The sequence below is a fragment of the Pezoporus wallicus genome, unplaced genomic scaffold (assembly GCF_028554395.1).
Source record: "Pezoporus wallicus isolate ANWC-B61680 ecotype Strahan unplaced genomic scaffold, APGP_CSIRO_Pwel_v1 contig_161, whole genome shotgun sequence".
NCBI classification, from domain to species: domain Eukaryota; kingdom Metazoa; phylum Chordata; class Aves; order Psittaciformes; family Psittacidae; genus Pezoporus; species Pezoporus wallicus.
In genome coordinates this window covers 9,380,206-9,403,772 of record NW_026642654.1, presented here as the reverse complement: position 1 = coordinate 9,403,772, position 23,567 = coordinate 9,380,206, and the positions used below count along the sequence as shown (strand labels likewise).

At 39.0% G+C, this 23,567-nt stretch overlaps 1 protein-coding gene across 6 annotated transcripts in view; it reads right to left on the bottom strand.

Moving 5' to 3' along the window:
- The window catches only part of MYT1L (myelin transcription factor 1 like), a 308,925-nt gene that overhangs the window by 200,015 nt on the left and 85,343 nt on the right, over positions 1 to 23,567 (bottom strand). For 4 of the 6 annotated variants that reach the window (XM_057431735.1, XM_057431734.1, XM_057431736.1 and 1 more), the window contains exon 2: positions 22,504 to 22,618. The exons of the other annotated variants lie outside the window; for them this stretch is intronic. The gene's annotated coding sequence lies outside the window, so the exon portion shown is untranslated. The remainder of the gene's footprint in view (positions 1 to 22,503; positions 22,619 to 23,567) is intronic. 6 annotated transcript variants of the gene reach the window in all.

Here is a 23,567-nt window from a genome sequence, read left to right as displayed (position 1 = left end):
CAAGGTTAGTCCTTCATTTCAGTGCTGTTCTACAGAGTTTGTAATATACACCAGAACTTTATCCCAAGCAGAGATAATAAGGATGTGGGAACACACAAACAGGCATGCATTTGTACACACAATCAGAGATAATGTGAATAAAAGAGGCGCAATTGAAATTATTTAGTTTTTCTTCCCATTGTTTTTCACCTTATTATTCTTTGTTAGGAAGATAAGTGAGACAAATTAAAAATTCTACATAAGATCTCAAATTTCACATCAGTGCAGAAAATACTGTTGCAAAGTAAAGAAACAGGTGGGGGGAGGAGGGAGAAACTAATGAGACTTTTAAGGACTAAATATATAAAAAATCTGGTTTATCTGGTGCATTAAAGTCATCCTGAATTATTCAGAGAAGCTCCCTTTGTGTTCCTAGCTGCTTTATAGTGTCTGTTAAGTCCATACCAAAAGTTCTGGATACTTTGTGCTAGAATCACATTTGTTGATGAAGCAGAAATTTAAGAAGACAGGCAAAAGAGGTCTGTGTGACTAGGGACTGATAATGGTCCATAGGGCCTTTCCCCTTTACATTACTAGTTCAAATCCAACCTAGCTAAAGTAATGGCTAAAAGTTGTTATGGTCTGAGAGCTGCTCAGTGGCCTACGTGAAATGGATGCAATGATCTTCTACCAGCTCCCTCTGCACTGACTGCCAAATCACAACTATTCCTCCTGCCTATTATTTAGGGTGACTCTAGGCTTTAACAAAATAAAGCCCTGGGAATAGAATCTTAATTGTCTACCTTCTCTTCAAGTAGTAAATACTTCAAGCTTAGGGCATTTAAATTTATTACTGTAGAGCAATTTAAATTGTATTAGCACCAGTGGACCTTGACTGCTATCAATATGAGATATCAGCGTACAAAGAAAAAGAGATGGCTCCCTCTTCAGAAAGATAGGTAATATGCATATGATAAAGGACAGAGGGCCAGAATCAACTTTATGGATTATTTTTATGCTTAACTGCAATTTCTCTACCATAGCCATGCTACACTGAACAAAGGCTTTCAGCACACCACTCTTCACAGCACTACAGTTTCAAAACACTAACCTATGCTAAGACTAAATACGTCAGCAATTGCTTTTAAAAGCATCAGTATCACTATTGTGATATTTTCAAGACCTTAAATAGTCTTGAAAAACTATTTCAAAGCTGTAGTAGAATTTATTATAATCATACCAGAGATGTGATGATAGTTTCTCAAAACTGTGTAAGGTCCTCTTCCTTTACTCTTCTTTTACTCAAACTTTTTCCCATCTTTCACACAACAGTATGTGTGTCCCAGGAATCAATACATATATGCTTGGATCATGATACAACTAAATTTGTCCTGAGCATTTACTTCGTTTTGGCAGCTTCATTCGACTTCTGAGCTTGGAAACAGTTTACATTTTCTACCATATTACTGTTATAAATGTTGACTTTGCTAAGCTTATTTTTCATCCTCAGAAGCATGTTTAATATTGTGATGAAGGGCAAGTACACAAGGTGACCAGCATGCTAATTTTCAGGATCCTATTTGCTTAACAGGGAGAGTGAATTTTTACTGCAGATTTAATGTGGCAACACAAATACAGAGTTACAGATTTGATTAATACCGGTCAAAACACAGACACCCAAGGCAAAGGATCCTGCCTTAGTTTCTTCTGTTACACAACTATGCATGGTAACACCAAGAAAATTCAGAGATAACAAAATGGTGGATAAACAATATAGTAGTAATGTATATTTTTACACAATGAGTGCTGCAGAAAGGCAAGGATGAAGTTAAAAAATTATACTTGCCAATGAAATTTAAGACTTATGAAGTGGACTTCCTAGATTAGTTTGCCTACTGCAGCTATTCTCCCTTTTACCCCTAACCCTATATAAAAATGGCACCATATTCACACATCTTAAACAATACACAGATTACCTACTCACATATGATATTTTCAAATATTAATTATTTTTATTACTATATTGTCAAATGTTTCTAGCTAAAAACTGCACAGACATCATGACAGGTCCTTAGAATGTATCCTGTAATAAACTGTGTAGATACAACATAAAAGAACTTCAACAAATTTACTGGTATGGGATAAAGAACCCCAGCTCAGATGTGTTATAAAGAAAGGAATATGAAATATTTAGACATGGCCTTAACAGGATATCTGAAGAGGCCTGAGTCAAAAGTTACCTCTGTGTCATCAGCTTCACAGACAAGATGGTGACAGAGAAAACAAGCAGTATGGAACATACAAGAGGGAAGCCCTTTTTTTACTTATTTCCATCTTGAGCTGCTATTATAAATCTGAAGTACAGATATAAATCTGAGTCAGCAGCACAGTGATGTCAGTAGTATGTATTTGTGGTCAGGACTGCAGAGGTGATGTGTAAAAGGAGAGGAGAGATGGATTAAGGCTAAAACTCCTTGGAATTTTGGCAGCATTCAGATGAGGATGTTTTGAAGGATGAACAAAAGGAATCATTAAGGATTTAGAAGGAAAACAAGTACAGAATGGAGCCAAAGATACAAGGTATGATGAGACTTAATGAGATCAAAACTGGCAGCATAAGAGGAGGACGAAGTAGTGGCTAAGAAAGCATCATTAGATAATTTGGTGAGAGTGGTTTCAGCTAACATGAAGGTCAGAAACCGGTTTGAAGGGTTTTATATCACTGAAGATCAGGTGCTTTTAACACAACAGAATGTGAATGGATAAGCAGCAAGTGATCTCAGAACATTGTGAAGCAACAGAGGGGAAATAGAATCAGGAGTTTTCTAAGGACTGAGAAAGAATGTTAATAAAGACTAAAACACTCTTGAACTGCGAAGGAAATCAGCAAGAGACATTGTCAAGAGAAAATCAGGAGAGAATGATAGTAAGCGTAGGAGAGGTCAGGAAACAGGGTAAAAAAGGGATCACTGATGAAAATGTAAGAGCTAGAGAAGAGGAATTGATAAGAAGCATCTACAGCTGTGTCAAAAGACCAGTAGAACAGTAGCAAATCTAGCTAGTTGCATAAAAACAAAACAAAAATTACAATAAGGATAGAACAGGGTACACAGAAAGATAAGAATCTTGTGGAATCTGGAGCCTCCATCCTTGGAAACATTCAAAGCAGCACAATGCTCCAAGAAACCTGAACTACCTTTGAAGCTGGCTCTGAGAAAGAGGTAGACTAGATGACCTTCAGAGATCTGTAACCTCTGTGTAAGAAGGACAGAAGAGAGGGAGATTAGCTGGAGAGATGAAATAATTATTTCAGTTTATCAGTTTGGATGTGTGTAAAGGAATCATCAGGATTTTAATATAGCTTTATATACAACATGAGCCCTTAGGAACAGAATTTCCAAGGTACTTTCACACGTGAAAGTGAAGTATCTAGCGGTATTTCCAGGAGTGCTTATCACAGTATCACAGTATCACAGTATGCTAGAGATCATCTAGTCCAATCCCCCTGCCGGAGCAGGAACACCTAGATAATGTTACGCAGGAATGTGTCCAGGCAAGTTTTGAATGTCTCCAGAGAAGGAGACTCCACAACCTCCCTGGGCAGCCTGTTCCAGTGTTCCGTCACCCTCACTGAGAAGAAGTTTCTTCTCAAGTTTAAGTGGAACCTCTTGTGTTCCAGTTTGTACCCATTACCCCTTGTCCTATCATTGTTTGCCACTGAGTAGAGCCTGGCTCCATCCTCGTGACACTCCCCCTTTATATATTTATAGACACTTATAAGGTCACCCCTCAGTCTCCTCTTCTCCAAACTATAGAGACCCAGCTCCCTCAGTCTTTCCTCATAAGGGAGATGCTCCACTCCCTTAATCATCTTCGTTGCCCTGCGCTGGACTCTCTCCAGCAGGTCCCTGTCCTTCTTGAACTGAGGGGCCCAGAACTGGACACAACATTCCAGATGGGGTCTCACCAGGGCAGAGTAGAGGGGAAGGAGGACCTCTCTCGACCTACTAACCACCCCCTTCTAATACACCCCAGGATGCCATTGGCCTTCTTAGCCACAAGGGCACAGTGTTGGCTCATGGTCATCCTGTCGTCCACTAGGACCCCCAGGTCCCTCTCCCCTACACTGCTCTCTAACGGGTCGTTCCCCAACCTATACTGGAACCTGGGGTTGTTCCTGCCCAGATGCAGGACTCTACACTTTCCCTTGTTAGATTTCATCAAGTTATTCCCTGCCCAACTCTCCAGCCTGTCCAGGTCTCGCTGGATGGCAGCACAGCCTTCTGGCGTGTCAGCCACTCCTCCCAGCTTAGTGTCATCAGCAAACTTGCTGATAGTACACTCAATTCCCTCATCTAAATCGTTGATGAATATATTAAATAATACTGGTCCCAGTACTGACCCTTGAGGCACTCCACTAGTTACAGGCCTCCAACTAGACGCAGCCCCATAGACTACAACTCTCTGGCTTCTCTCCTTCAGCCAGTTCACAGTCCACCTCACTACCTGATCATCCAGACCACACTTCCTCAATTTAGCTGTGAGGATGCTGTGGGAGACTGTGTCAAATGCTGAAGTCAAGGTAGACCACATCCACCGCTCTGCTGTCATCCATCCACCGTGTTATTTCCTCATAAAAGGCTAAGAGATTGGTCAAACATGATTTCCCCCTGGTGAAGCCATGTTGACTGCCCCTCATAACCCTCTTATCCTTGATATGCCTTAAGATGGCACCAAGGATAAGGTGCTCCATCACTTTCCCAGGGATGGAGGTGAGGCTGACCGGTCTATAGTTACCCGGGTCCTCCTTCTTGCCCTTTTTGAAGACTGGAGTGACATTTGCTTTCCTCCAGTCCTCAGGCACCTCTCCCGTTTCCCAAGACTTGGTAAAGATGATGGAGAGTGGTCTAGCAATGACTTCCGCCAGTTCCCTCAGCACCCGCGGGTGCATCCCATCTGGACCCATGGATTTATGGATGTCCAGATTGCTCAACTGATCTCTAACCCATTCCTCATCGACTAAGGCAAACCTCTCCGTCGACCTGACTTCATCTAAGGTCTCAGGGGTACAGGGCTCTTCAGGACTGCCTGCAGCAGAGTAGACAGAGACAAAGAAGGCATTCAGTAACTCTGCCATCTCTGTATCTTCTGTCACCAGGGCACCCATCCCGTCCATCAGTGGGCCTACATTGCCTCTGGTGTTAGTTTTGTCTGCCATGTATTTGAAAAAGCTCTTTTTGCTGTCCTTGACCCTTCTCGCCAGGTTTAATTCTAAGGATGCCGTAGTCCTCCTAGCTGTCTTCCTACATCCTCTAGCAGCAGCCTTATATTCCTCCCAAGTGGCCAGCCCCTCTTTCCATGACCTGTAAACTCTCCTCTTCCACTTGAGCATACCCAGCAATTCCCTATTTAGCCACGCAGGTCTCTTGGCCCTCTTCCTTGACTTCCTACGTGTCGGGATGCTCCGATCTTGAGCGCGGAAAAAGCAATCCTTGAATGCCAACCAACTATCTTGCGCCCCTTTACCTTCAAGCAGCCTTGCCCATGGGATTTCCCCTAGCAATTGCTTAAAAAATTGCCAAAGTTTGCCCTGCTAAAGTCCAGGGTTGCAATTCTACTTGGTATTCTACTAGTCCTACCACACAAGATCCTGAACTCCACCATCTCGTGGTCGCTGCAACCAAGGCAGCCCTCAACCCTTACTGCTTCAACCAGACCTCCTTGTTAGTGAGGATGAGATCCAGCAGCGCTCCTCTCCTGGTCGGCTCATCCACCATTTGCAGGAGGAAGTTATCATCCATACACTGGAGGAACCTCCTGGACTGTGGCTGGGTTGCCGGGTGGTCCTTCCAGCAAACATCAGGGAAGTTAAAATCCCCCACGACGACCACGGCCTGTGACTGTGAGGCCGCTCTCAGCTGCCTGTAGAAGGCCTCGTCAACTTCCTCACCCTGATCCGGTGGTCTGTAACAGACACCCACAACAGTATCCCCCCTGCCAGCCTGCCCCTTAATTCTCACCCACAGACTCTCAACTCGCTCGTCATCTGTCCCTGGACAGAACTCGGTGCATTGTAGTTGCTCCCGTACATAAAGAGCAGCCCCACCACCCCTCCTGGCTGGCCTGTCTTTCCTGAAAAGGACATAGCCCTCCATGACTATATTCCAGTCATGTGAGCTGTCCCACCACGTCTCTGTAATTGCCACCAGATCATAGTCTCCTGACTTAACACAGGTTTCCAACTCCTCCTGCTTATTTCCTATGCTGCGCGCATTGGTGTACAGACATTTCAGGGAGCAAGCTGAGCACACTGATATCTAAGTCTCAGCAATGGAGATGAGATTTCCTATATAAGTAGCTTAGCAGTGCAGACCCTTTACAAAATCCCAACCAGTACTGTACATGTCTTAAAGAATGTGAATCACCTTTGAAATCTGACCTCAAGATATCATGATAAGCAGATCCAAACTGAAAACTAAAGGAAACTTGTGGTTTAAACAAAGTCAGCCATAAATCACACAGTCACTCTCTCACTCCCCCACTTTTTGCCCTGCCCCTGCTCCCGGAGGGATGGGGAGGAGAATCAAAAGACTGCAACTCCCACGTGTTGAGATAAGAGCAGTCCAGTAACTAAGGTATAACACAAACCACTGCTGCTACCACCAATAATAATAATGATAAAGGAAATAACGAGGGAAGAGAATACAACCACTCACCACCCGCCGACCGATAACTCACCCCTCCCCAGCCCGACTGAGCACTGGCCAACACCTAGTCCAACCCCTCAGTCCCCCAGCCCTTCCGGGTAACTCCCAGTTACATCCTGGGCATGACGTGCTGTGGTATGGAATACCTCTTTGGGTAGTTTGGGTCAGGTGTCCTGTCTCTGCTTCCTCCCAGCTTCCCCTCCTCCCTGGCAGAGCATGAGGCTCACAAAGTCCTTGGTCAGACTAAACATTTGAGCAGTAACTAAAAACATCAGTGTTACTAGCACTGTTCCCAGGCCGAAAGTCAAAAACACAGCATTGCACCAGCTACTAAGAAGGAGAAAAAATGACTGCTACTGCTGAACCCAGGACAAAACTGAAGGGAATAATAAAGATAAATAACAATTGAATAGTTATACTTCGTATCAAAATTCACCCTATTCAGGTTTTAACAGTTAATAATTAATAAGCAAATCATAAATAGTTTGGAATCCTTTTACCATAGTTGTAAGCAATACGTTTCTGGAAGTCTCTGCTTTTTCAAGTATAATAGATTTTTTTGAGACATTTGAAACATTCTTATGTTAATGATCACACTGAAATTTCAGAGTCCCTTTCCTTTCTGGCAAAGAGTAAATAGGCTAACAATATGGGATCTAGTTTCATCAAGATTAAATTCAGTTAATATTTGACATCAGAGATATGAAAAATGAGACGTGAGTAGATCAAAATCCCAGACTTAATCAGGATTTTGGAAGATTATGAGAAAGGAACTGTGACAGCCATGCCAGGAGTGTGCTATAACAGAATGTTAGATTTCTGGGTTAGTTAATGCTATTCTTCTTCCAAGGAGAGAACAGATGCAGTAGAAGACCTGAATTTCCAAAGGCATTTTTGCTGGCAAATTATACCTCACATGTATGTGCTTCCAACCAGAATACATGTTCTAAAGTTTCAATGTCAAATGGCTGGAACTATAAAACTGAGAGCCAGATTCCTGACTATGCAGAAGAAGACAGTAAGGATCACATCTTCAGTGTAGGATCTTTTCTGCAGCAGCATTCATAAAGTTAAGAGCAGATTAGGGGTTGCTCTAATCTTTTCCAGCTGCTCACAGCTGTCACAAACTGTTGTTACTTAGTCATACAATAATGAGTACATTTGCTACCAATTACTAACACCAGGTAAATGCAGGAAAAATTGTGATTGGAAGTGACTTTCTGCATTCCGATGGGTATCTGGTTGGAATATAACCTGCTCTTTTTGTGAATTGAAAAGTCAAGTTCTTTCAAAATCTTTAAAGAAATCAAAATAGAATATTTTATTTTATTTTTTAATAATATTTAGGAAGTACAGGTAGAGTGACAGCAAGTTTTACTGATGAATATATGTTCCTTGGAGGAATCCTGTAAAATAAAAAGGTCTCTAAGTAATAGTAGTACAAAGAAAACTAAGTGTCACATGATCTTAAACAAATGGCATGCATAGGAGTAGTGAAATGCTCTCTTACATTTTCTGTATCAAAAACACAATCAAAGCTGCTTATTTATGTAACAAAAGGCTGGGGTTTTGATGTTAACATCTCCTGCCTTCAACTCCAGAATCTGTGCGTGACTCCAGTTTTACAAGTGACTCCAAATCACACTAAAACAAACAAAAAAATTACTTTCCAAAGGTTTACCTAAATACACAGAATCACAGAATCATTTCATTTGGAAAAGACCTTTAAGATCATCATAGAATCATAAAATAGTATCAGTTGTAAGGGACCTTCAAAGATCATCTAATCCAACTCCCCTGCGATGTGCAGATACATCTTCATCTAGAACTGGTTGCCCAGAACTACATCCAGCCTGGATGTCTCCAGGAATGGTGCATCATCAAGTCCAACTGTAAACCTAACACTACCAAGTCCACCACTAATTCATGTCCCTAAGCGTCACATCTTTTAAATACCACCAGGGATGGTGACTCAACCACTTCCCTGGGCAGCTTGTTAAGGGAAAGGAGAAAAGCAGGCATTGAGTGAAAAATACTGTTAGGAGAAAGCAGGATTTCTGACTGAAGATAATGCCCCATTTATATCAACTTGTATTTTCCCAATTCTCGCTTAGTTCGTGCACAAGTACTCATTATTCATCACTCAAACAGAAACAAAACAGGTAAGAATGTTATACACCATTAGGGAGTGTAAACTCAGTTATGATGGACAAATCACCAAGCATCTTAAAGCTTTACTGAAAACTGGAAAAAGATTTCTGCAATTGCCTTTTCAGGAAAGGAAAGGAAAGAGCTTTCTGATCTTAGATGTCCTTGACACTGACAAATGGAGTAGTCACTGTGGGAGTATTCACATAAATAAGGTTGTAGAATCAGGCCCATCATTCTTAGTTTTAAAACATCGCTTTCCAGACTCAGACCAATGAGCAGAAAATTTGGCACGTTTTTTTATCAGAAATTTAAAAGTATGAACTAGACCATATTCATCAGGACAAAAGGATTCTGCAAAGGAATCTTCCTATTTGAATGCAATAAAATCTCTTTCTCTAGTAATTAGACTCTATTTCAAGGAATCAGACAATGTCATCACTGCCATGTATGAAATCCAGCAGCCATTAAAGGTATTCTTTTGCCTCTGCATTTAATACACAGGTTTATACAAGTCTAGTGGCAGGACAGCATTTACTAGTTCCATGAAAATTCATCACACTTCTGCGCTGATAATTATTCCTGGTTCACATCCACATTTTAAGCCATAATTCAGCAAGAAACATAGCCAGCATGAGACTATGCCCCGTTTTCCCAAACTGTGTGCGAAGAAGACTGATTTTGCATGCCTGTGTCTACTTTAGAGAAAACAGTTCAGTCTTGCCTAGTATTCTTATAAGGACTAATTTTCTTGACACCTAGCTCGTACCAGCTGGTATCTGCAAAATCCAGACCTCCTGGAGAAGGAAAGGAACAATGTCATTTTTCTTCGTTGTCCAACATGACCTAGTATGGATAGGTCCTTAGCTCTACAAAATTGTTCTCAGCTACCTCTACAAAATGCTCTGAGGTATTCATCACGCAATGTTAGTCAGGATTTAAGACCACTGTGAGTTGGGCACTGCACATTGTGCTCGAAGCTGAGTGAGGTGGTGGTGGCTGCCGAGGCTGTAATTGATCTAGGCTTTACATGCTTTTAGTCTTAACCCTTCATAGGACACTGTGAACTTTTACAGCATGTAATTCTACCCCTTTATCCTTTGTGTGAGCTAGCCTCTGGACCTGCTTTTCTGCAGGTCTTGCCACAAGTAAAAAGACTTGACTTGTTTCCACAGTGGTTGAATTCTGCTATTTGAACAATTCATCCCCAGAAGACAGCTGGGTCCTCCCATACTAGAACTAAATTGGAAATAATACTAGAACATCTCAGCATAGACAACTATGGAAAAAGTCCTTAAATACACACACCTGAGTGACAAAGCAGTGAGGACACAGTAGTATCAACAGCGCTCATACCTGCCATGGGCTACCCCAACTATGAAGACAAACACAACAGCATAAGCATTATGAGTACAGGCATGGTCAGGGCACAGCTCAGTTCCTCTCTCTTACAACCAGGCTGTCCTTATCTCCCCAAATAATTCCTCCTGAGTTAAGAACATGTCATACAGATCAAAGAGCTACTTCACACAACTCAGAGACTCCTTCTGCAAAAAAAGATGTATATACCTTCCTCTCTACAGAGTAGTTATATATTCATTTCTGTGTACATTTGACTATTATTTCCATTCATCTCCTCACAGGTATATGTGTTCTCAAAGCCTCACCACCTTTGCGAAGCCCAGAAGTCTCTCTACTCTGGCTTGGGACATATAGGCCAAAGGAGAAGGAAGCTGCTGTGCAGAGTAATGGCCTGCAGGAAAACAGATTTAAAGTACAAGAGCAAGATGGAGGGAATCCTGGAAGAACAGGAGCCAGGAGCAGTGGCGAAATATGAGCAGTACCAAGTACCTGTGAGAAGCTCAAAGGTAATACAAATTATGAAAACATGAGTATCACTTGAGGGGAGAGTGGGGTAGTAAAAGAATGGTAAGAACTGTGCAAAGGAAGGTTTGGAAAAATTTGGTTATCTCTCTCAGGTTTAAAACATCCCAATCCATCAACAATAGTACTCACATGAAACATACTATCAGTGACAGTATTCATCAAACCATAACACTACACTAGTTGAGTGTAATCGGTGTTTTTCTTCTTTCTACAGTATCTGTGAAGTACCTATTTTAATATATCTATGAGACAGTATTATTCCCATTTTATTGATAAGGAACTGTATCACAGAAAGATAAGAACAACCAGAACATATGACCAAGTCAGGGAACTAAGCACAGATCTCCCATATTTATTCTAGTAAGTCTAACCATCATTATTGTCTTACTTCTTGCCCTCATTCAAGATTATTCCCTACAGACTCCATTATCAAGCTTCAGCTGTCCTGGCATTTTTTTTCCAAACCTTTTATTGATCATGCACTCTTCCAAGTTCCTTGCCAGGAAAAGAATGAGGCACCAAGATGACAAAGCAAAGTGCAATGGAATGAAAACGCTGGAAGCAGTATTGTGAGGCTTCCAAGAAATTGTGCATTTTGAAAGCATGGGCATTAAATACAATAATTATTCAATGAAAAGGGAGTATTTCCCAGTGCTACCTAGTTTCCTTTCACAAAGAATACCACTTTCACAGAAGATGTTAGCTCAGTCCATTTTGGAGCTGTCTACAATTTCTGTAAATGTCTCACAACTCATGTAAATCTTTACAACTTAAAAAAGGACTGAAGTAAATCCACTACCTTCTGATATTTCAACTTCAAGATCAAATAACTATTAGTCCACCTTCAGCTATAGAACAGTAAAGAATACAAAGATAAAATTATCCAGACTGTGTTACCAAGATGCAATACTAGATAAACTATTGATCCCTTCTGGATTCAAATTTTTTATGAGTGTACAGTAAGTAAACTGAACAGTATCTGGCACTGTACAATTCACATAGATTGGTACTGCAGTGGTTTTCTGCATAGACTCTGTCCAAGTTATTACATTACATTAACAGTCTGTTGAGTGATGAAGAGATTAACCTGACCAGCTGTTATTGGGATGTGTCATCAGGTGCATCTGTAACTCAAATAACCATTACGTCTCATTTAAGTTCTGAATTCTGAGGTTGCATCCATGCAACATCCCAAAAATCTGGTTCATTTAGAGCAGAATGTGTCCAGAATCAAGACTGATAATCAGATGACATGTGATCAGCAATACAGAGAAAAAGCAGAAATGCGTTACTAGGAGCAGACATGATAAGTATCTAGCAGGACTAGAAAAGTTTGCCTGAAATAGGGTCGGGTCTTGACTACCAGTCATGGATGCATCACTTTTTTTTCCTATATTTAGATTTAAGTCCAAATTTTGGGCAAAGAAAATGAAACTCTTGCAATGTTGTCCTAGAATGAACAGAGGAACTGCTGTCAAATTTACAATGACATTTACATGAAGAGAGTTCTGATCAGTTCCCTACTGTCCAAAGGAAAATGAAGCAGCAGAGAGGAAAAGCAGAGGAAGAGGCAACATTTAACAATAGTATTTGGAACAGGCATGCAAAGAGACAAGTGATGGATGGTTAGAGGCACAGAAAATGGAAAAAAAAAAAAAAAGTGCTTGATAATGTAGTTCTGGCTGGAGAGCCAGTGAGAATGAGAAGGATGTACAAATCCTGGGAATCCAGCCCTGGAGAAATGAAGGTTGAAGACACACAGACATCGACTGCAGAAAGGCATTGAAGACAAGGAGGTAAAGAACAAGTACTTGGGCTATGCTCGAGGTGACAAAAGGACAACATGGGAGAAGAAGCCAGGGGTGCAGTGACAGCTAAAACTGTTCTGCGAAGGGCAAAGAATCATAGAATCACAGAATTCCAGAAACATAGAATCATAGATTGATTTGGGTTGGAAGGGAACTTAGGGGTCACTAGTTTCAACCCTTCTGCCATGGGCAGGGATTATAGGATTGGTTTATACTCAGAGTTCTAACAGATGGAGAGAAAACGAGTAGAAAAGGTCATTGAGAATTGAGCAAAGAATCAATAGTGACTAAAAAACCCTTCTGGGACCCGCGGGAACCAAACTGTAGTTTCTCAGTATTCCTGTGCCATCAGTAAGTATCTGTGGAATTTGATGGTAATGCAAAAGGCATCTTTTATTTTATTCATCCAGCAGTAGTTTTCCCAGAATATTATTCTATGGATCTCCTTTTAAAGAAGAATGGTACAAGATGGTGGGGGGGATTTTAAGGTTCCAAGCACCTCCTAATTCACATGGGGTTTAAGATATCCTTATGGATTTCAGTTTTTAAAATGCTGTGTGCTCTTCATCTTTCCCTCTCCCTCTCTCTCACAAACTCTGTCTCTCTCTCTCTCTCACACACAGACACATTTTTATAGTAAAATTTTTAACATGACCAAATCAAGGACAAAGATGTCAGAAGTGCCAGGCTGTCTATATAACCTGATCTTGTGAATGACTGTCATGATGAAGACTAATAGCAGGACTCATACACCACTTTTCCCTGTAACACACCTGCCTCACTCACTGCACAGGATGGCCTTGCTGGAATGATGAATCAGAACTGTGTACCAAAGAAGGTTCATTTGGTGAAGAATTTTGAAGAAATGCACTAAAAAATGGGACAGCTTTGCAAGAATGGTTAAGGTAATTGGATGTGGGCCTAAAAGTAGGATTCTATCTTTTATTGCCATAAAGTTCCCACTGTTGTAATTCAAACCAGGTTTTTTACATGCAGTCACTAAAAGCATATTCTTTGTTTTCTGTATGACTCACTAAGATGAGGCATTTGAATTTGCACAAGTGATGAATGCTCAGAGACACAGCTGGAAACAGAAAGACCTGAGATGGAAGTTTTATGTCACAGTAAGGTCTTGAGGCTTTTGGACCTAAGCACCTCAGATGGTCTTGTAGATGAATGGCACCTTTTGAACAGAGTTTCTCTGGGTCACATTTCCCACCAATAAAACAGAGATCACATTGCTTTCTGATCTCAAAGGCCTGCAGAAAGCTAATTTAATGTTTGATCATCACTTAGATGCTATAGTGATGATCACTAGGAAAATCCCCAAAGGAAAGTACTAATTAATAATTCTGCCTTCAGAGCAGGGCTTAAATACTCTGTAGTAAACAAGGTATGGAGCCATACACTGAACAATGTCAAGGAAACAAAATATTGAACAGCTGCTCATTAAGTGACTATCATATGCCCTGTGCACTGAATGAGGAAAAGATCTTGTAAGGAAAATAGTATGTCAGCGTGTAATTAAAGAAGTCTTCATAATGCATATGCAAGGGGGAGATTAAATTAACTTGCCTTAAATTCTGGCATGTATTAGTTTTTGAGTATTTGGACTATTTAATACAGATTTTCAACAGTTAATATGAAATAACTGATGATGCTGCTGAAGTTTGAGTCTAACCATCTGTATTTTATTCATATACTTCAAAACAGAATTTACTTTTGACTACTGGAAATGCAATACTGGAATATGTTATAGCAACTGGAATACTGGAATGACTACTTAATTACCAGTTATTCCTATTTTTTTACAAAAAGCATCACAAACAGTAGAAGAGGCAGGTTAAAGTATAGAGGCCATCCTCTATGTAATATGCTACAAGACAGTAGTTCCCGCTGCCTGCCATTGTCACTTTAGTTAAACTACTTGAGTTCAACAAGAAATTTATGACTGATTCTCACAAGTAAAGAGTACATTCATCTTCTATTAACTTCAATGTGTTTGTCAGGACTCCAGAAAGTCAGAGTGCTAATAAACATATAAAAAGGAGGTGAAGAAGGGTCAGCTTCAGTGAATACCCATCATCACAGAGTAAAAGAATTCCCCTGATGGGGTCTGTATTGGACACAGGAAACCATCCTAAGTGAGACATTTGACCCTTTCTACAAATTCTCAAAGCCTTCTCACCAAAGGCAACTCCACTTGGTCACAGAATCATAGAATCATGGAATAGTTAGGGTTGGAAAGGACCTTACGATCATCTAGTTCCAACCCCCCTGCCATGGGCAGGGACACCTCACAGGAAACCATGCCAGCCAAGGCTTAGTCCAACCTGGCTTTGAACACTGCCAGGGATGGAGCATTCACAACCTCCCTGGGCAACCCATTCCAGTGCCTCACCACTCTTACAGTAAATAATTTCTTCCTTATATCCAATTTAAACTTCCCCTGTTTAAGTTTTGCCCCTTGTCCTATCACTACAGTCCCTAATGAATAGTCCCTCTTCAGCATCCCCATAGCCCCCCTTCAGATACTGAAAGGCTGCTATGACTACTGTGCTTGTTACTGTGCCCAAAATTTAAACAGACTGTCTACAGTTTTGTAAGACTGTAAATAAGAACAGGAACAAAACCACTACCCCATTAAACAAGACAGTATTTAGTTGCTCTTGTTTTAAAGTAAATGCAGACCCTTTGCGGTGCCCATTCTTTATTATACAACTTGCTTGTTTACTTTAAGCATAAGATTTATGTGGCAATATTCCCTGAAAAGAACCAGTTAATCTCTAAAAAGAATTCAAGAAAATCGTGTAAACTCCATCTGACCCTGAAGGATTTTCCCATGAGAATTAACCATCAACTTTTGCACCTCATCAACGACTCTTTAAGACAGCACAGTTTCTTTGAACTTTGTAAAATGGATTTAAATATTAGGGTATTTATAAATATTAATAGAAGAAATTCCCATAAATGCAAGATTGATTTTAACATATTTTGTTAAATACTTCAGAAAATTATTCATTTAACCCATTTTTATTTTCAGACTGGCGGGACACATAATTTCTGTAGCAACTTCTGTGAATACCCCTAGATGTCCACCTTTACCTAACACCTTCTAAAATCTGAACTTTAAAATATTTTTGACGTTCACGGTTCTATAGAATCCAGAATTCCTCTCTAACAAAATAAACTATTAATAAAATATTTTAAAATTGCACAGGACACCCTTTTTCATATAGGCATTTCTATGGGTGCCTACAAAATACAGCAATCATCATTCTTCTGTCATAATTACTATCCCTTATTTCTCAGCAACTTTGAGATATCTTGCAAAATATATATTCAGCAGCAGATTTGCAAAAGGCTACAGTGGCAGAAGGTTTTCAAATTTAAGTATAATATTTAGCATGCAAATAAAGTTTCATCCCTGCCTTTGTATTTCGGTTTCAGCCATACATTTTATTACATTGATCTTAGTTTACATACTAAACACACAGTACTGACTATTTCAGTGATTCTGATAATTTCACAGTGCATTTTGCAAGTTTACTTAGCACAGTCTTGGTATTGCTGGCTTTAAAGTTAAATGCAACTGCTTAACACAGTCAATTGGATCTTATTTAGCAAATTATTTTCAGGCTGATCAGACAAACATGTTTTACAGCTATGAAACTACTTTTAACTTTAATAGTAAGATAAACTGATTTTTACAACACTTGCACTTACAAAGCAATTTTTATTGCTGTTTACACATTTGAAACTAGTATAAACGAAGATGGCTAAATACTATAACTCTGAAAGACAGGGAAAATGAGATAGATTTAGTCAACATTCACATGTGATTCAACTTAATTTCATGTTTTCATCTGTGGAATCCATCGTAGTTCTGTTCCCAGTTCCTTTTGAAAAACATGCCATCTATTTAAGTGGCAAAACACAGATTTTGGCTGAAAGGCATAACTACCTGAACACAACTAAGATGTTGTAGAGCAAAAATTAGAACACTGGTCTTCTAACTTGAAGTTTCTTGCTTAATCTGAGACAGTTCTGCAGGCTGTATTTCTGAAGCTTGAGGGGTTTATGCATTTATTTACTGAAGTACATTTGAGATTATTTTTGGCATCCTTACACTGGGTCATGAAACAGCATGTTTTGGCACCTGCTAGCCTCACTAGCAATCTGCTTACTCCAGGCTGTCATCCTTGTGCTACTCCTGGGTATGATTCTGACAAAGTCTTGCAGGTTAGCTGGGATCCAGAGTTTTGCAAACAATGGGAGAAGAGCGGCATATGAAAATGCTGCGTTGCTGTTTGAGTGTCTTAGACTGGTCTTTATTTGTTGATTTTGTACTTTAAATGCATAAAAAATAATGCTGTTTCTGTGTGTTCCATTTTACTGGTTATGGTTGATACTTAAAGCAAACATAGCCAAAATAAAGCAGAGATCCTTTCCCCTAAACTCATTTGTTAGCACTTGAAAATATTCATCACAGGGACTTTCACGTATATTGCACTAACCACCTCAGCTGCTGAGAAGTTTAGTGAAACTCTGGCACCAACAGTACAGATTATAATGGGGATACAATTTAAATTAGTATACTAGCCTACATTAATTGCATATCCTCACTTCACGGCCTACCTGCAAAGATTTCGGATTGAGAAAAAGTATCCAGTTGTGAAATGGTTTAAAAGGACCAATAAAAACTGTGGTGTGATCCTGTACGTACAGATTATTAGCAGAGACTAGTAAGAAATGATTCCACAGGAACCAGTGGAATAACCGATGACGGATACAAATTACCTACTTGCACAGTAAAGTCCACTCAGTTTTCACATTTAAAATTATCAAGTAGGAGAAGGCGGGGGTGCAATATTTTTAAACTTATCACCTCCTGACTATGACTATGAACAGGCACCCCAGTGCAGCGGAACAAGGACATCTGAAGGAAAAAGTGCTTCCTAAAGAGTAGGATATTTTCCTCTTGCTTAGTTCCTATAGACATAGAGTTCATTTCACTTACCTTCAGATATCTGCAATATAGGCATCAACGTCTAGGCTGATCTCTAGGTTTCCTTTATTCTCACTAGCAAGGAACATGCTATTCTACAGTCTGATTCATTTGACCTATTTAGATGGCTACCTTCTGAAAAGATGAATCAAAAAAAAATAAAAGTGTCTATTTCTCTTCATTGACTATAAAGGCAGCCTAGCCAAAGATAATTTAGATATAAAAGCCATCTACATTAGGATGGATAAATTTCACCCCCAAAGCCATGAAAGGGAGCACAAAACTTAATGCTATTTTCAGCAATATTTAACTTCTGTATGATTTTGAAATCCATCCACAAGGTCATCAAGAGGACTATACTACTGAGAGCTGGTGAGAAGCAATGCCCTGCTCTGTCCTTAACCACAGTGGACCAGCTCCTTCTTGAAAGGAGCAAGGTGACCATGAAATCTGCACCTTCCCACAAATGTGTTTGGAAGAAGAGAGGAAACTTTTTAGAGTACCCTTCTTTCTTTAAACTTGGTCTGCAACAGCATGAATAATGACATACTAGAGTCATAAACTGTATTTGTACACAGAAAGGGCTACTAAACTGTAACAACTTGCACATGCTTTGCCCTGCCACCATGCTTTTAAGAAACTTTTTAAAATAGTTTCTCCTTGTAGCTTTGACTTACTAGAAAACATGTACCTTCTGTTGACTTTAGCTACTTATTGAAAAAGATTCTTTACAGTTTTTATCAAGCATATTCTTTTCCTTGGCATTCTTCAGGGCACTGAAAATGAACGTGTGCTGTAGAAATACACTTCTCTTTTGTCTCAGTGCATGAAAGTCTTTTTTTATACATAGGCTTGTTAATAAAAGCTTTATTTCTACTGTATAAAAAGCATAGTTCTTATCTAACTCAACCCTGATTCAAACCTTATTTTATCAATGAAAACTTTATCATAACTCCACCTGGCTTTCAAATTAGTCTTTTGTGTCTTCCTTGGCTTCAGAAGAAATACTTCAGTTAGATACAGCAGCTAAGCAATACATAGACATTCATGTGAAGTGGAAAGAAAGAAAAAAGTGCATATGTCCTAAGATACTTTTGCACAGCAAAATTTACAACCCAATATTCATAAAGACAAAAGGATCATTTAAGATCACATAGCAAAGCTAAAAACTGGAAACTGGTCAGAAAAAAAAGCTACATGCTAACTCTTCTTCATAAAATGCTGGAGTAGTTGCAACCCCCTGCCATGGGCAGGGATGTCTCACATGACCCCATGTTGCCCAAGACTGGCCATACTTGCCTTGGACACTGCCAGGGATGGAGCATTTACCACTTATTTTAGCAACTTGTTCCAGTGCCTCACCACCCTCACAGTAAAGAACTTCTTCCTTACATCATTAAATCATTTTTCATCTCTTCTAACCCAATTTTTCCAATATTTCCTAAGTGTTTGCTACAAAAATGATCAGCTCTATCATCAGATTTCTCTTAAAAACCATTGTTATTTACTTTGCATGCTCCCCTTGATGTAGGATTTGGATTTATACATGAAGCTGCTACTGCAGTGAGAAGAGACCATGCCCTTTTTATAGTGGGTTTGATTTGATTTTATATCCCAAACAATTTTCAGAATGATTTAGGAATTACATATTCTGGCAGGCTGAGGTATATATCCAATAAAACAGAAGAATTTTAATTTTCTTTTTTCCTATCTTTTATCGGTGATGTTTCCCTTACCTGGTATTTTTAGCGTTAACATAACTGTTCTCTGTAGCTGCTAACATCAGCAGCAGCCTGTGATCAATCACAGTTGGCTCACCCATGCAATATAAACAGCCATGTCTGTTCACAAGAGCAGAGATGCTGCCTAGAAACTGCAGTTTAAAAGAGCCTACTGCCTCAATTTTGAACCACTTAAGTCTGGAGAGAGGAAAAGAGAAAGAAGCACAACTTTATGTGATGATTTCTACTACATAAATTTACAGTGGTAGTTTATAAACTGTAAATTTAGCAACATGTGACATTTTGATTGATGAACTTTGCTTTTTCAGATCATATTAAGAAAATTTACCCTGCCAAGAGCTAACATGAACTTCCCATCATGACATTATATTTGTAATACTCTGAACTAACATAAGACATTATTTTGCTTTCTGTATCCTTAACATTCCATCAACATCCTTACATAAGAGAAGGATGATATAGAAGTGAAGAGAATTCATTTCAGCTAATGAGGGAAGCTAACATTTCTGAATACTCAATTATTTGAGTGGGGTAACTAAGATACCAGAAATAAGAAAGGATACCTAATTTTGCTACAAAAGCAGAAAAAGCCCAATCACAACTCCTGACCCCTAGGTTTTGCTGAATCTTGCTCAATACTTAGCTAAGTGTCTTGCAAGACATTTGTGGCATAGACAAAACCTGAACTCATCTTTTCCAAATCTAAGCTAATTCTCTGATTAATGGACCAGACTTTTCTCGTTCCCTGAAGTACTGTAGAACAAGCCGGAAGAATATAAAACTGGCTAAGAAGAATACTGCATACCAGGGATTCCTACACTGTCTAATTAGCCTTGCTTTACTATGTCTTTTCACCATGGTGGCAACGCAAACTGAATAAAGCAGCAGGGATAAAGTGCCTTAAAATCACTAATCTATAATAGTGTCCTCTATGGGTCTGTATCCTGTAATGGACCAGGTCATCCCCTGAAGATGTCAAATAACTACATCAAAAATGCTTAAAATTTTATACCTTTCATTTGATATACATTACAAGATAGAGCTTAATATAAAGCCCAGAATGATGTTTCCATTGGCCATCAGCTGAAGTGAGCAATCCTCATGAAGGCTCACATTCACAAAAAGAAGGGAGCTTACATGAGGTTTTCAGGGGTTAGTTGCTAGTTTCAAACTGATTTAGTCATCTATAGTATATACAACTGCTTGTATGTCAGCCATGTGAGATATCTGGAATGTAAACATAATAATTAACAAAATGTGAGTATCTGATATTCCTCTGCAGATATAAGATCAAGATGTATATAGACTTTATGCAGGCAAAAAGAAAACAGCAAAAAACACACCATCAGCATTTAGTCTGCAAGGTTATGCCCTCAAAGAGCTGCAAAAGCCAGAAAGACTGTGAGAGGTTCTATTTGTAAAACATCAAACGTAAAGAAGGTAAATATTTCAACTGAGACTCTGGGGCTGTTGGTAACTCCTTACAAGTTATCTTTCTGCTTGTGTTGATGCAGGGCTGATTTTATTACACACACACACACACACACACAGGCCATGGTTTCTTAATTGTCTTGTTCTGTAGAAGACTTTACAACAGAAAGATCATCTCACAAATCCATTCACTTTTCTCATGTACATTCCATCACTTCTCAAACTTTAAAATTGTTTAGCAGCCCACCAGAAAGCACCACAAAGATTTCTCAGGATCCTAAAGCACAGTGCAAGAAGTTCTATGACCTCAACCTCTCCAGCTGATGTCCGGAATATGTCTTGTATATTCTCATCCCACCTTCAAAGGTTATTTTACTGCTTTATTCTTCTTATACTTGCATTTCAAATATTATTGCTTTCCACTGAGGTATGTTGTGTCTCATCAACTCAGTAGATTGGCAAAAAAATGAACCAGAGGTAAGTTTTCTCTGATATTTAATTTTTCCTTATAATAACTTAATTACTAGGTAATGTAATTGATTCATGGTTTAGTATAGAATTTCTGACTCTAACTACATTTATAACTGCTGTCCATCATCATAAAAGAAACCAAGTCAGTACACCAATATATTACATATCTGCCTCCATCTTATAAATTATTCATCTTTCTACTGAACTTTGTCCTCAGTTTCCTCTGAAAAGCAGGACCTATGACTTTTAGTGGAGCTTATTCCCCTAATAAAATAAATATTCCGATGTTCTTTTGGGAAAACATATGGCACATGCAAGAAAATAATAGCACAATGTGTCCTGTTATATTAGGTAAGAAAGGTCTGTAAAAAATGTCTCCCTAACAACTGCTCAGCATAGAATCAGATACAAGCCTTCTGAATTTCTGGGTTATGCATAGGTTTTCTAAATGAAAATTCAGTAAAAGAAATAGGATGCAAAAAAATCTGTGTGATAAACACCAAGGGAACACTATCTATTTTCTCTATATTCCACACACATGGCAGGCAAACGTATCAAGCACTTTGCATAAGTTTGCAAGCAATGCTTAAGAAAAATGCATTCTTCAAAACTGAAATAGGTTTATCATTACCAGCTTCTGAATTCAGCTCATCCACAGTTTGTACACTTGCACACTCAGTTTATATGCTCATTTGTTTTTCATGCCAGGAAGTAACAACTACAAAGATTATCTGGAGGTAGGATGGCACTAGGGGAAGCCATACTTTATGGAGATATATATATATATCATTTGTTTTTCATGCCAGGAAGTAACAACTACAAAGATTATCTGGAGGTAGGATGGCACTAGGGGAAGCCATACTTTATGGAGATATATATATATACATGTATATATATATATCTCAACACATAGCAAGTTTCCCAGCTAATCTATCCTGCACAGCTGACTCTGCTGTTACAGTTTAATGAAATAAAATTTCCTATTTATTTACAATAAGCTAAAAAAAAATCTGATTTCACAGTAAAAAAAAATCCAATGTATTCAGGTGCAAAAAGATTCAGTCACTCATTCCTGCTCTGTGTAACTTCAGCAGCAAGAATAATATATGCATCATCTAATTTAACTGCAAATGACTCTCTTAGCATGAATTGTCTGTTTAAAGATAATGCAAAACAGAACTCTTAGCTGCATCCCAGAAGTCATGCAGCACCAGGCAGATAAGATCACAGAGGCTACCAGGAGTAGTAAATGGGAAAAGCACTACAGGAAATGAACTCTTGTCAATAATCTCAAGAGAGTGCAATATTTAGGTCAATTGTACCTGAAATTGTTTGGTGGGGTAATTGCTCTTTGGTACAGACTCTGCTCTCTGAGCCTGTCAGAGTGCTTGTAGGTCCACTGGATCAGATTCACCAATTTTCTTCCAGACTCATTTTCTAAAAGAGAAAAAAAACAAAAAGACAAAATCATTTTACTAAAGGTAGCAAACTTACTAGAAATGGAAAAAATCATGCACGTGTTATTTTAGCTTTTAAAAACAGGCTTTCAATAAATGCATTTAATACAAAAACTTGTTCCAATATCCGACTGATTTCCTCTGTTTTCTAGAATATAAATTTGTTCAATTATTCAGAGTTTTTTTATTTGGTGCTGCAAAAGCCTTCTATATCCAGGACAATATCTATGGAGATTTAGAGCAACCTTTTGCTGTTGCTAATCAGTTAATAATTAATGCAAAATTAGAATTGTTCTTAAATCCTGTTATGTGTCATAGTGCAGCACTTTTCAGGCTTTAATTCAGATTCAGCCCTTGTCTGATAAAACAGCCTATTGTTAATAATTTAAGATGCTTTATGCATGTGTTCAGAGAAATGTGATAAATTCAGTTTTGGGAACCCAATCTAATGAGTCACACATTGACCCTTGGCAGCAGTTAGCTGGATTCATACAGGTATCAGAACACAGTCCTTCTGTCTTATGATTTCTTAGAAGAAATACAATATTCTGCTTTGACAGCACAGTCTCTGGCAGTACTATTCTTTCTTCATATTAAAGAGTCAATATTAATAGGATGAATTTTAAAGTAAGGAAAAGCCTCTTCTAGCAGCTATTCAGCATGTGTTTACCTTCTACACAGACAGATACAGCATCATTTTGGAGTCATTCCTCAGTGCTTGTGATTAGCGTCTACCGTAATTAAAGGAAATGTCATGATGTAACTACACAGCTGAAGAATAGAAATGTACTTTTTATTAAAAAAAAATACAGAGGGAATAAGATGCTCTGCTGAAAGCTGCAGTAGGTGCATTGGTTATTTGAGCTATTGCTTCTTGGATAGAACTTCAAATTCAGAGATACTCATTAAACTGACTAGATGGCAATAAC